The sequence below is a fragment of the Oncorhynchus clarkii genome, chromosome 8, assembly GCF_045791955.1.
Source record: "Oncorhynchus clarkii lewisi isolate Uvic-CL-2024 chromosome 8, UVic_Ocla_1.0, whole genome shotgun sequence".
NCBI classification, from domain to species: Eukaryota; Metazoa; Chordata; class Actinopteri; order Salmoniformes; family Salmonidae; genus Oncorhynchus; species Oncorhynchus clarkii.
Genome location: NC_092154.1, coordinates 31,075,179 through 31,090,356, shown reverse-complemented (window position 1 = coordinate 31,090,356; position 15,178 = coordinate 31,075,179).

Genomic DNA, 15,178 nt, shown 5'->3' with positions numbered 1-15,178 from the left:
ACTGTTGCCATCTATTATAGACCCCCCTCCGCTCCCAGCTGTGCCCTGGACACCATATGTGAATTGATTGCCCCTCAACTATCTTCAGAGTTCGTTCTGTTAGGTGACCTAAACTGGGGTATGCTTAACACCCCGGATGTCCTGCAATCTAAGATATTTTCCCTCAATCTCACACAAATTATCAAGGAACCCACCAGGTACAACCCTAAATCCATAAACATGGGCACCCTCATAGATATTATCCTGACCAACTTGCCCTCCAAATACACCTCTGCTGTTTTCGCTCTTGCTGCGGGTGATTCCCTGATCCACCTCTATGCAGACGACATCATTCTGTATGCATCTGGCCATTCTTTGGACACTGTGTAAGCAAACCTCCAAACAAGCTTCAATGCCATACAACACTCCTTCCGTGGCCTCCAACTGCTCTTAAACACTAGTAAAACTGAATGCATGCTTTTCAATAGCCCGCACTCGCCCGCCTGACTAGCATCACTACTTTGGACGGTTCTGACTTAGAATATGTGGACAACTACAAATACTTAGATGTCTGGCTAGACTGTAAACTCTCCTTCCAGACTCATATTACGCATCTCCAATCCAAAATTAGTCTTTCTATTTCGCAACAAAGCATCCTTCACTCACGCCGTTTTACCCTCGTAAAACTGACTATCCTACCGATCCTGGACTTCGGCGATGTCTTTTACAAAATACACTTAAAATACACTCCAACACTCTACTCAGCAAACTGGATGCAGTCTATCACAGTGCCATCTGTTTTGTCACCAATGCCCCATATACCACCCACCACTACGACCTGTATGTTCTAGTTGGCTGGCCCTCGCTACATATTCGTCGCCAGACCCACTGGTTCCGGTCATCTATAAGTCTTTGCTAGGTAAAGCTCTGCCTTATCTCAGCTCACTGGTCATGATAACAAAACGTACCCGTATCACGCAAAGCCAAAGCCACGCAAAGCCAACACCTCCTTTGGCAGCCTTTCCTTCCAGATCTCTGCTGACAATGACTGGAACGAATTGCAAAAATCGTTGAAGCTGGAGACTTATATTTCCCTCACTAACTTTAAACATCAGCTATCCGAGCAGCTAACCGATCGCTCCAGCTGTACATAGCCCATGTGTAAATAGTCCATCCAATCTACCTACCGCATCCCCATATTGTTTTTATTTACTTTTCTGCTCTTTTGCACATCAGTATTTCTACTTGTACATCATCACCTGCACATCTATCACTCCAGTGTTAATTTGCTAAATTGTAATTACTTGCTACTATGGCCTATTTATTTCCTTACCTCCTCACGCCATTTGCACACACTGTATATAGACTTTCTTTTTTCTATTGTGTTATTGACTGTAGGCTTGTTTATTCCATGTGTAACTCTGTGTTGTTGTTTGTGTCGCACTGCTTTGCTTTGTCTTGCCCAGGTCGCAGTTGTAAATGAGAACTTGTTCTCAACTAGCCTACCTGGTTAAAGAAAGGTGAAAAATACAACAACCAAAAAAATGCCTGAAACTAGATCCCCTACATACTGGTCTTGACCAGAGTTGAAAAAATAACTGTCAGGGAGGTTTTTTTCTGCACTATTCAACCAATCCGGTAAATGTGGAGGAGGAGTTAAGATGGAGTGTCGCCTTGTTTAACGTCCAAAAGAGGAAGGCGCATTACAGGCTCTCTTTTGTCATGCCCCTTTTACTGAGGAGTGGCTTCAGTCTGGTCAGTCTACCATAAAGGCCTGATTGGTGGAGTGCTGCAGAGATGGATGACCTTCTCCACAGAGGAACTCTGGATCTCTGTCATCGGGTTCTTGGTCACCTCCCTGACAAAGGCTCTTCTCCCCCGATTTTTCAGTTTTGCCGGACAGCCAGCTCTAGGAAGAGTCTTGGTGGTTCCAAACTTCCTCCATTTAAGAATGATGGAGGCCACTGTGGTCTTGGTACCCTGCCCCAGATGCAGACACGGGAGGTAGATGATTCGAGTCTCTGATATTTATTATAAAACAAGGGGCAGGCAAGAGACAGGTCGTGGACAGGCAAAAGATCATAAACCAGGTCAGAGTCCAGGAGGTGCAGAGTGGCAGGCAGGCTCGAGGTCAGGGCAGGCTGAATGGTCAGGCAGGCGGGCTCAGTGTCAGGGCAAGCAGAACAGGTCAGAACCGGGAGGACTAGAAAACAGAGACTTGGAAAAAGCAGGAGCACGGAAAAACATGCTGGTTGACTTGACAAGACAAGATGAACTGGCAACAGACAAACAGAGAACACAGGAATAAATACCCTGGGAATAATGGGGAAAATGGTTGGCACCTGGAGGTAGGTGGAGACAATCACTAAGACAGGTGAAACAGATCACGGCGTGACACATGGCATGGCTTCTGCTCTGACATGCACTGTAAACTGTGGGACCTTTTATAGATGGGTATGTGTCTTTCCAAATCATGTCCAATCGATTGAATTTACCACAGGCTGACTCCAATCAAGTTGTAGAAACATTTTAAGGATGATCAATGGAAACAGGATGCACCTGAGCTCAATTTCGAGTCTCATAGCAAAGGGTCTGAATACTGTAAATAAGGTATTTCTGTTTTTTATTTTATTATGAGGTATTGTGTGTAGATTGATGAGATTTTTATCTATTTAATCAATTTTACAATAAGGCTGTAACATAACAACATGTGGAAAAAGGGAAGGGGTCTGAATACTTTATGAATGCACTGTGTGTTGTGCAGTGTTTCTCCACCATAGCCCAGCATGTGTTAATGAAAGAACTACCGTGCCTTTGTCACCATTATACTGAGTGTTGTCGCTGCTTGCTGCTCAATTTGGTTCAGACAAGTATCAAGCTTTGACGACATCACTGTGGGAAATGTGTTTGCGGTAGATTAAAGAGGACTAGAAAAACATGGTTAATAAGGGGAGTGTGTGTGTGGGTGCTTGTATACATGCATATTTGTGTATGCATTTGCATGTACAGGGGGGGTCATGCACCCCAAAGGGGGGGGGGGGGGGGTGAGGTGGGCATTTCTAACCAAAAGGAGAGAGACATGTATCCTTCAAAACAACTTTTTTTTATAAGATTATCCATGCACTTCAACAGTTGTGCAGTTAAGGCCCAATGAACAGTGTCGTGTCTTTCAGATGCTTCACTACAACAGTCAAGTTAACCTCACCCTGGGGTATGAATGTATAGCAATGGTCACCTATCATTCTGTAAACTCTAATGCATACATTCTGTCTTAGCCTTCGGCTACAAATCTACTTGCACATAAATCATTCTATCTAACCCACAACACGTTAGTCACTACGGTTAGTCCACTTACATAGTTATAAACATACTAAAACATGCTCAAGTCAATTGTACTGTATCACCCAGAAAGCCATATGTATTGATGAGCTTTAGTATTAGAATTCTGATAACATGGTAAAACAAAACCCCTACTATCAATGTTATACAACCCATAATTTGGAAAGACAGCCTTCAATGCTCCACGTTGAGTCCATCACTCAAATTCAAGACCCTCAACTTAGCACACACTGATACGGTTAGAATGTACATGTACAAACAGTTTATTCATCTTATATTCCCAGCATTAACTCTTCTCATCACTTCTGGTAATGACAGATTGGTATCTCAATGCATTCGTAGTCTAAATTACTATACATTTCGCAGTGGGCAGACCACCACAATCAACATGGTACCCCAAATAAACCATTTTGGATAAGCCTAATTCAATCACGGGCACGGTTGACCACCCGCTCTTTCCCGGCACTCATCTTCTGGCGTGTCTTCTTGTTCTTCTTCAGATTGTGTTTCAGTTCGTCCTCCCAATGGCACATGTTCAAAGTGGATGACCCTTGATGATGTTTCTCATCTGAGCCTCCACTGTCCTTTACAGTCCATTATGTCTTGTCCATTTTCCTACCAGTACACCAGCAGCATGAAAGAAGTCTGGACATGATCTCTCTCCATGCTCACTCCACGTGGACTCATGTCGCACTCCTGGGAGAAAGGGCATGAGAGAAAAGCAGGTTGATAACTTCAAACGGATGCTGTGTACAGGTTGCTGGTTCGGACTGAGGTCTCACCGTAGAAGTGGTGCAGGACAAGGTCGTAGTGAACTCATCTGTCACCATTTCTTCAGCTGGTTAGAGGGGGTGAGGTTCACACGGTTTTCGTCAATTTATTCCTTCCATCCATCAAGATACCATCTGGAGTCACTATCGCCGTAACTTTGAGAGAGAACAGACCTAAAGAACAGTTTAAGACATTTCTGATTCTGGAAATCTAGACCAAATATTCACCCTATGACAAATGATTTCTTTATACCAACATTTCTAAGACAAATGTCAAAGAGCATAACAACACACTTGTTGAAATAATGTTGCAAATTTGCTTCTACTCCCTTATCATACTGGCGTCCTCCCCTCAGAGTTACGCCTTAGGGAGAAAACCCAACCATCCAGCAGACCCAATCTGGTGAGATTTGTCAAACAAAACAAAAACAAACACAACAACAGCGATACACTTCTTCATATAAACAGAAAAGAAAAGCTTTGTGAAGAATGTTAAGAAACACATTTGCATTTTTACCAAAGGGCCCCAGGGGACCGATAATTAAAAACAAAAACACAGCCTGCTAAATCAAAAATAACCAAATTAGAATAAGAAATCAATTTAGAATTACAACTCTTGATAAGTCCATAAGAAACAATTGTATCCCATAAGGTAATGGCAAAATAGACTAGAGACAGGTGTCCCTCATTCTCTCTCTCTTTTTTGTGTTCCAAATCACACATAGGACTATTGCTAAATTATAAAATTCTTCCTAATTATTAGTGTTTACATAGCCCATTTAAATTTCACCCAATGTCTCCAGTCTTTCTAGTGAGGGTGATCAGGCCTCACCAGGAAGTCAGAACAAAGGTCATTCAACCCCATTAAGTGTTTTCTTTCCATGTACCTCAGAAACCATTTAAAAACATTTCAAACATTTCCATCATTCTACGTACCCAGTTTACAACCAAATTAACTTCTCTAGGGTAGGGGGCAGCATTTGGAATTTTGGATGAAAAGCGTGCCCACATTAAACTACCTTCTACTCAGGCCCAGAAGATAGGATGTGCATATAATTAGTAGATCTGGATAGAAAACACTCTAAAGTTTCGAAAACTGTTAAAATAATGTCTGTGAGTATAACAGAACTGATTTGGCAGGCGAAAACCTGAGAAATATCCATTCAGGAAGTAGGACTTTTTTTGTGTGTCATTTTCTATTCAATGCCATTACAGTATCCATTGATTTAGGACTCAAATTGCAGTTCCTGTGCCTCCCACTATGCCTCTCACTAGTTCCTATGCCTCCCACAAAAGGAACATTTATTGAATAAATGAATGTCTTCTGAGTGCAATCATATGAAGATCATCAAAGGTAAGTGATTAATTTTATCTCTATTTCTGACTTGTGTAACTCTTCTACTTAGCTGGTTACTGTTTGTAATGATTTGTCTGCTGGGCTATGTTCTCAAATAATTGTGAGGTATGCTTTCGCCGTAAAGCATTTTTGAAATCTGACACCGTGGTTGGATGCACAAGAAGTTAATCTTTAAACCTATCTAAAATAGTTGTATCTTTTCTGAATTTTTAAAATGTGTATTTGAATTTGGCGCTCTGCAATCTCACTGGATGTTGACCAGGCGGGATACCCTAGAGAGGTTTAAAAGACTCCACACAATAAATCAAACACTGTATTAACACCACTTAATAAATATTCCTAATAAGTGAGTTGTGTGTGCATGCTGGTGTGTCTGGTAAAACGTAGGGTCAGAAACTTACATTTAGTTAGTTTTCACTTTGTTAAATCTTAATCAGTCCAAACTTTCCTATTAAAAAGTTTTAAATTACAGTCAAAACAAACATGATAACTTCTGTTCACAGGGAGGACACTGTCCTCCCTCCAATCATTAACAGTTTTTGTCTTCTTGTGGCCTCTTCCCATTCTTCAATTCTATACATCTATTCAGAATAAGACTAAATAAAATAAAAAGGTTTTCCTGAGTCTGCGAGGAGTGTTTGGTCGTGCCAAAGAACGCATTCTTCCTATTCGATCCCGTGTAATGTCCTTCGCGACCTCTGCTTTGTCAAATAGTTTACTAATGTGGGGTGATGTCTGGCATATGAGTTTCTTTGTCTTTTTACCGCAATAAAAAATGTACTACAAACTGTCCCAACACAGAACCCTCAAATGCACAAACTTAGCGATTGTTTCAACGCGGCATGATGCAAAGTAATAACAATACTTTTCCTGTCATAAATTTAGCCAATTTCAAGCTCTTTTGCCCCTACACTCACCAATGACCATCGGCTCCACACACTCCACTTCAGTATTTTTACGCTACCCCCGCAATATCCGTTTTGATAACAGGTTTCAAACCTGCCATCAAAGCAGACGTACACGTTCTATCAATGTACTCACCCAATGTTTTTGCAGCTGTGTTCGAACGGTGTGTTCGTAAATTCAGACCGTTCAGACCGCCTTTGTGTGGGTCACAAAGGCAGTCAAGCAGTCAAGTAGCTTGCTAGCTACTTCCAGACACAAATAAAAGAACACCTCACTCTGACCACTTTACTCACCCTAGCAGAGCTGGTTAAGCTTTTTACATGTTATCGAAAGTGTTGGTGACTAACTGTTTTGCTGGCAACAATTTAATTACGTTATTTTTCCCCCAATGTTTACTGACACCGGCCATATTCAATGGGTCCGTAAATTCAACAGTTATTCTACACTCTGGTACATTCAGACGAGAGTGCTCTGAAATCGGAGCAGATAGCCAGAGCTAATTTACAAAGCACCCCAATTAGCAATGTCCATTGAGAACACACAGTGACTATGCCCTTTAGCTAAGCTAAGAATCACGTGAACAATCAAGTCAATAGCCATTGTGTAGTTACTGTATATAGCATATAGTTAATATACTGGCAAATTTGATGTATAAGTAGCCAACTGACGTTAGGTAGCTAGCATTTGCTACCTTTGTTGATAGAATGCTAACATCAAAACGCTGGTGTATTGAGCTTTGGATTTTTCTTTCATTTCATTGTGTCAATTCACAATAGCATCCCTGAATTCTTTATTAGATTGGAATTTTCCGTCAGCAGGGAAATGTTGGACAATTTGATCCATAATGAATTTTTTTCCCATATTAGCGGCTTATTAGCGGCTTTGCTATAGTTTATTACTCGCCCCCCTCTCCATGCCATCCTGCTGTGGGGCGACCAGTCCAAGTCTCTCCAGGTTCTCATCGACTCGGGGGCCAATGTGAGTCTCATGGATGTTACCCTGGCATTCCGAGACCTTTCCCCACCACTCCAAGATCATTAGTCCCTCTGCTGTTCGTCCTCTGTTGCCCTGTAACCTCCGTATTTTTCCTACCTTTTCTGTGTCTAGAAATAAAACCATGTCTGACTGCCCCTTGTCTCCTGTTTCCAGGCCCACCCCTCTCCGTCGTCTCATCGACGGCTGACCGACGTACATGGTAAAACGCCTCCTGAAGTTTCGACCTCAGGTTAGGGGATCCCAGCACCTGGCTGACTGGGAGGGTTATGGCCCGGAGGAGATGTGCTGGGTCTCCGCTAGAGACATCCTGGACGCCAGGTCGCGTCCCTAGAGGAGGGGGGGGGGGGGGGGCAGGGGGGGTGGTACTGTCACGCCCTGATCTGTTCCACCTGTCCTTGTGTTTGACTCCACCCCTTCCAGGTGCCGCCCATCTTCCCTCTGTGTATTTATACCTGTGTTTTCTGTCTGTTGCTAGTTCGTCTTGTTTGTTCAAGCCTACCAGCATTTTGTCTCAGCTCCTGTTTCCCTAGTCTCTCTTTTCTCGTCCTCTTGGTTTTTGACCTTTGCCTGTCCTAACCCTGTATCCACCCACCTGACCACTGCCTGTCTCTGACCCTGAGCCTGCCTACCGTCCTGTACCTTGGCCTCTGCTCTGGATTATTGACCCCTGCCTGCCTTGACCTGTCATTTTCCTGCCCCTGTGGTTATAATAAACATTGTTACTTCACACAGTCTGCACTTGGGTCTTACCTTGATTCCTGATACTGTGTGTGTGTGTGTGTGTGTGTGTGTGTGTACGTTCCTTTGTGCTTCTGTGTTTGCCTGCACATGTGTGTGTTCTTTGTGTGTGTGTGTGTCTTGCGCTTAAACTCTTTAATGTCCTCTCTTGTCAGTCTCTTCTCTCATTCCTTTCACGGCTGTGCTTGCCACTAGCCCCCCTTCATGCCATGAGCTGGCAGTACCAAGGCCATGGCCTAGCATTGACATCATTGTCAACCTTCAACAGAACACAACCTATCCATTTACTGGTGTGAGGCACCCAATTATGGCAACTCTGTGTCCATGGTAACAATCATAAGGAAACAGATTAGATAGAGATAGAATGAGGAATACAATTGGTCTTGACCCTGAACTTAAGAAATCCTTCAAATTCTCTCTCTCTATCTCTCCCTCTCTCTCTCTCTCGCTCTCTCTCTCTCTCTCTCACTCTTTCTCTCTGTCTCTCTTCTTGCTCCCCCAAAATAAATCGATTATATAATTAATGATGACTCCCTCCATAGAACATTAAAACCACAGGCAGACCTTTACAATTTTCTACAGGGAAAATATAGATCAGAATACTAAATGGGAAATTGCATCTAAATTCCAGATTGCCCCTTTGAAATTAATTTCCACGACAGGAGGTCTGGTCTCTGATCAATTGTATGTAATAGCTAGGAGTAAAACACACACAGGGGGTCAGGGAATTGGCTGTGTGTGTATTCTATGTGGTTTTGTGTGTGTGTGTTTCTGTGGTGTATGTGTCAATGCTTCCGTTGGCGTGTGTATGTCGTTGCTCCAATGCGTGCGTCAGCCAGCCCTCGTCCACAAAGCTTTGATGTCCGCCGCCTATAGTCCCATTGGGTTCTGGGAAAGGAGGAGCTGTGCGTCTGTGATGCTTTGAAACCCGTCGCAGCCGTAGTATCTAAGCCAGACGTAATTGGATCGGGGGTATATCAGTGATAGCAAGGATGGAAGAATTGTGGCGCTGTGATTTGGTGGACCAATTAAACCCACACTGCTTCCTACCTACCATGCCAAGAAGCTCATTTATTCCTCCAAGGGTTGATGTTTGACTTGTAAGTCACATGGCAGAATAAGTTACTTCATAGGGTTGGAAGCTGTGCACTGTTAGGTGGTAATGTACCAGGGAACCATTTAGCCTTGTCCATCACTGGACAAGGCTAAATTACTGAGCTGTGAACTACCTCCTCCACTACTTTAGATCCTCCATAGGGTTGGAACTAGCTGTGTAGGTCTACATTGCTTCTTCCTAGAACAAGTCCTGTTCCAGCATGCATCAGTAAGCTGCTGAATTTCCTTGCATCTCCTGTGTCATAGACAAGCACACATCCGATGGGTCATGGTGAACGTGTCAGTGGTGTCAATGTTATATATATATATATATATATACAGTTGAAGTCGGAAGTTTACATACACCTTAGTCAAATACATTTAAACTCAGTTTTTCACAATACCTGACATTTAATCCTACTAAAAATTCCCTCTCTTAGGTCAGTTAGGATAACCACTTTATTTTAAGAATGTGAAAGGTCAGAATAATAGTAGAGAGAATTATTTATTTCAGCTTTTATTTCTTTCACCACATTCCCAGTGGGTCAGAAGTATACATACTAATTGAGTGTATTTGGTAGTATTGCCTTTAAATTGTTTCACTTGGGTCAAATGTTGTGTTTAGCCTTCCACAAGCTTAAGTTGGTTGAATTTTGGCCCATTCCTCCTGACAGAGCTGGTAAAGAAGGCGCAACAGCGCCTCTTCAACCTCAGGAGGCTGAATAAATTTGGCTTGTCACCAAAAACACTCACAAACTTTTACAGATGCACAATCGAGAGCATCCTGTCGGGCTGTATCACCGCCAGGTACGGCAAATGCTCCACAAACAACCGTAAGGCTCTCCAGAGGGTAGTGAGGTCTGCAAAACACATCACAGAGGGCAAACTGCCTGGCCATCAAGGCCATCAGACTGTTAGTCTGCTGCCAACATACTGACTCAAATCTCTAGTCACCTTAATAAACAAAAATTGGATGTAATAAATGTATCACGAGTCACTTTAAACAATGCCACTTTATATAATGTTTACATACCCTACATTACTCATCTCATATGTATATACTGTACTCTATACCATCTACTGCATCTTGCCTATGCCGTTTGGCCATCGCTCATCCATATATTTATATGTACATATTCTTATTCATTCCTTTACACTTGTGTGTATAAGGTAGTTGTGAAATTGTTAGATTACTTGTTAGATATTACTGCACAGTCGGAACTAGAAGCACAAGCATTTCGCTACACTCGCATTAACATCTGCTAACCATGTGTATGTGACCAATAACATTTGATTTGATTTGTGTAACTGAGTCAGGTTTGTAGGCCTCCTTGCTTGCACACGCTTTTTCAGTTCTGCCCATACATTTTCTATAGGATTGAGATCAGAGCTTTGTGATGGCCACTCCAATACCTTGACTTTGTTGTCCTCAAGCCATTTTGCCACAACTTTGGAAGTATGCTGGAGTCATTGTCCATTTGGAAGACCCATTTGCGACCAAGCTTTAACTTTAACTGATGTATTGAGACTTTGCTTCAATATATCCACATAATTTTCCATCCTCGTGATGCCATCTATTTTGTGAAGTGCACCAGTCCCTCCTGCAGCAAAGCACCCCCACAACATGATACTGCCACCCCCGTGCTTCACGGTTGGGATAGTGTTCTTCGGCTTGCAAGCCTACGATTTTTTCCTCCAAACATAACGATGGTCATCATGGCCAAACAGTTCTATTTTTGTGCAGTTGCAAACCATAGCCTGGCTTTTTTATGGCGGTTTTGGAGCAGTGGCTTCATTCTTGCTGAGCGGCCTTTCAGGTTATATTGATATAGGACTCGTTTTATTATATACACTGCTCAAAAAAATAAAGGGAACACTTAAACAACACAATGTAACTCCAAGTCAATCACACTTCTGTGAAATCAAACTGTCCACTTAGGAAGCAACACTGATTGACAATACATTTCACATGCTGTTGTGCAAATGGAATAGACAACAGGTGGAAATTATAGGCAATTAGCAGAACACCCCCAATAAAGGATGGTAGCATGAGATGGAGTCTACAAGAAGGTTTGCTGTGTCTGTCAGCGTAGTGTCCAGAGCATTGAGGCGCTACCAGGAGACAGGCCAGTACATCAGGAGATGTGGAGGAGGCCGTAGGAGGGCAACAACCCAGCAGCAGGACCGCTACCTCCGCCTTTGTGCAAGGAGGAGCAGGAGGAGCACTGCCAGAGCCCTGCAAAATGACCTCCAGCAGGCCACAAATGTGCATGTGTCTATTCAAACGGTCAGAAACAGACTCCATGAGGGTGGTATGAGGGCTCGACGTCCACAGGTGGGGGTTGTGCTTACAGCCCAACACCGTGCAGGACGTTTGGCATTTGCCAGAGAACACCAAGATTGGCAAATTCGCCACTGGCGCCCTGTGCTCTTCACAGATGAAAGCAGGTTCACACTGAGCACATGTGACAGACGTGACAAAGTCTGGAGACGCCGTGGAGAACGTTCTGCTTCCTGCAACATCCTCCAGCATGACCAGTTTGGCGGTGGGTCAGTCATGGTGTGGGGTGGCATTTCTTTGGGGGGCCGCACAGCCCTCCATGTGCTCGCCAAAAGTAGCCTGACTGCCATTAGGTACCGAGATGAGATCCTCAGACCCCTTGTGAGACCATATGCTGGTGCGGTTGGCCCTGGGTTCCTCCTAATGCAAGACAATGCTAGACCTCATGTGGCTGGAGTCTGTCAATTAGTTCCTGCAAGAGGAAGGCATTGATGCTATGGTCTGGCCCGCCCGTTCCCCAGACCTGAATCCAATTGAGCACATCTGGGACATCATGTCTCGCTCCATCCACCAACGTCACGTTGCACCACAGACTGTCCAGGAGTTGGCGGATGCTTTAGTCCAGGTCTGGGAGGAGATCCCTCAGGAGACCATCCGCCACCTCATCAGGAGCATGCCCAGGCGTTGTAGGGAGGTCATACAGGCACGTGGAGGCCACACACACTACTGAGCCTCATTTTGACTTGTTTTAAGGACATCACATCAAAGTTGGATCAGCCTGTAGTGAAGTTTTTCACTTTAATTTTGAGTGTGACTCCAAATCCAGACCTCCATGGGTTAATAAATTTGATTTCCATTGATAATTTTTGTGTGATTTTGTTGTCAGCACATTCAACTATGTAAAGAAAAAAGTATTTAAAAATAATATTTCATTCATTCAGATCTAGGATGTGTTATTTTAGTGTTCCCTTTATTTTTTTGAGCAGTGTATATAAATACTTTTGTATCCATTTCCTCCAGCATCTTCACAAGGTCCTTTGCTGTTGTTCTGGGATTGATTTGCACTTTTCGCACCAAAGTACATTCATCTCTGGGGGAATATAATTACAAATAATTTGCAGACTGCATATTGACCGCAAGAAGCCCAAACAGATATGTTTGACAAAAACATAATAATTTCAAACCTTGCTTACATTTGTATACGAACACGTCGTGCCTCTATAATGCTTGGGAATACTTGGGAACAGATTTCTTATATTAAAATCACAGCTGATTTCCTGGTGTTTTTAATACAGTCTTTTAAAACGTACACCCTGTAGGTGCAGGGAAATGTGTTGTTTTACAGGGTCAGCCATAGTAGTACAGCACCCCTGGAGAAAATGAGGGTTAAGTGCCTTGCCCAAAGGGTACATCTATAGATGTTTCACTTTGTCGGCTCGGGTATCCAAACTAGCGACCTTTCGGTTACAGGCCCAATGCTCTAACCGCTAGGGTACCTGCCGCCCTAGGCTACCTGCTGCCCTATTATAGAACTCAGAAATTATTATGAGGTATTTTTAGGAAGACAATTTCTTAGAAATAGCAAGATGATTGACATTTGCTTAATTGATGTGCCAAAATGTCCCTCTTATGTGATTGACACACCTCAAGTTCTCAAATTGTCACAACGGTCCAGCAGACAAATATCATCGCCATGGTCTCCCCCTGGCAGTTGCTTTTCATAGACAAATGTAATGACAGGTCATTGGTTTGATAACTGGATGTTCCCGCTAGCCAGAGAGGATCACAGATAGATTGTGGTCAGCTTTTTGATGAAAACGCCATCATAAAGTGAAGATGGAAGGATGAGATGTGACGACAGAAAGTGCTACAGGATGTGTGGTTGCGGTTGTTTTGATCTCTTGAGAGATTGCTTGTGAGCCCCAATGAGCCTTTTGAAGCCTGTGTGTATATACGCGTGTATATGTGTGCGTGTGTGTGTGTGTGAGTGTGTGTGTGTGAGCTCGTGTGTGTGACTCTGGCCAGTGGGCACAGCTCTGTCTTTGATGCCCTAGTTGTTAGAGCAGTGCTCAAACACACAACATTAGTGATTCCGAGTCCATCACACCACCAGGGACAAGTATCAGGAACTAGAGGGAGTAGGGGAGGACAAAATGTTCAGAGGCAGAGTTCAAAGGCAGCTGTGGCATTGCGAGTCAATGACACTGAACCGGGGACCTCTTAGATGTTGTGTAGAACAGCGTCTAAGAGGCCTATGAAGCCCGTGGCAGGAGAGACATCCCGAGAGAAATGTCACAAACTAAATGGAACTTCTCACATTTATCTGTGTCACTGCTATTCTCTCTGTGCCCGTCTGTAAGAGCTTGAATGCCACAGGTACCAAGTAAAGCTTGATGGCAGAATGTGACTGAACTATTCCATCTTCTTTTATCACACAAGACATCACAAGCAAACTTGTCTGAGAAACTCTGTCAGACAGCCTTTGGACTTGAACAATGAACATTCACTGTCCAAGTTCAGTGGTTGTCATGACGCTGTCAAAAATACTAGAAACTCTCCTATTTGACTCTTTCAGTAGAGATCAGTAGAGCTTGAGGATGTGATGCTTTCGGGTTCGGTCCTCCAAGCAAAGTGATCTGATGGAAAGTGACAAAGTTGTCCGAGGTAGAAACAACAGAACCCAACGGTATCTTGTAGCTATAGCTGTTGTCTATTGAATAGATAGCACAGTTGACATACAAGATGCAATGGGTTTATTACTTAAGCAATAAGGCATGAGGGCGTGTGGTATATGGCCAATGTACCACGGCCAAGGGCTGTTCTTATGCACGACGCAATACGGAGTGCCTGAATACAGCCCTTAGCCGTGGTATATTGGCCATATACCACACGCCCTCATGCCTTATTGCTCTTATAAACTGGTTACAAACGTAATTAGCAGTAAAAATAAATGTTTGTCATACCCGTGGTATACAACTGTCAGCCAATCAGCATTCAGGGTTTTAAAACACAGGTTGTGATACGTAGCATGTACAAAACATGTATAGATTGTGTATAAATCATGTGTAGATAGCTGTAGCGCAGAAGACTGGAGAGTCTATTTAATTGTATTCAATTGTATTTCATTATATTCTATTTGTTTCTATTCTAGCCCAGGGCTATTCCTTTGTGGTCCTGGAGGACCGTTCTCATTATTTCCCTTCTAATCAGGACCTAATTCATATGTGGGGCCCCAGTGACGTCAACAAGCACAGATTGATCTCGAAAACATTCACATACACTCACATTTGAACCCTGCTTCCCCCAAACAGACTGTACACCACATTACTCAGAGGATTGGACCCCCAGTGACATCACCAAACACAGATGGATCTATATACCATTCACACATAGACACTCATGTTTACCTCCTCTTCTTCCCTGTAACCAAACATAGGCACTGTAGCACTGTATCACTCCAAGGAATTGTATTACATTTCACATGCAGGATTGTGAAACCCCAGTGACATCAATAAACACAGTTTTGTATTGCATTACATGTACTGTAGGCCATACTTGGTAGGGGAAAATCTGCCAGGATGGGAGCTGAAGCAGTTCATTTTGATATCATCAATGGCCTGAGTGGTGTGGGGGTCAGCATCACGGTCACAGGGATGAAGCAAGACGGTCACAGCCAGGGGGGAATTGTGGGTTATGATCAGACCGTTTAGCAGTGCA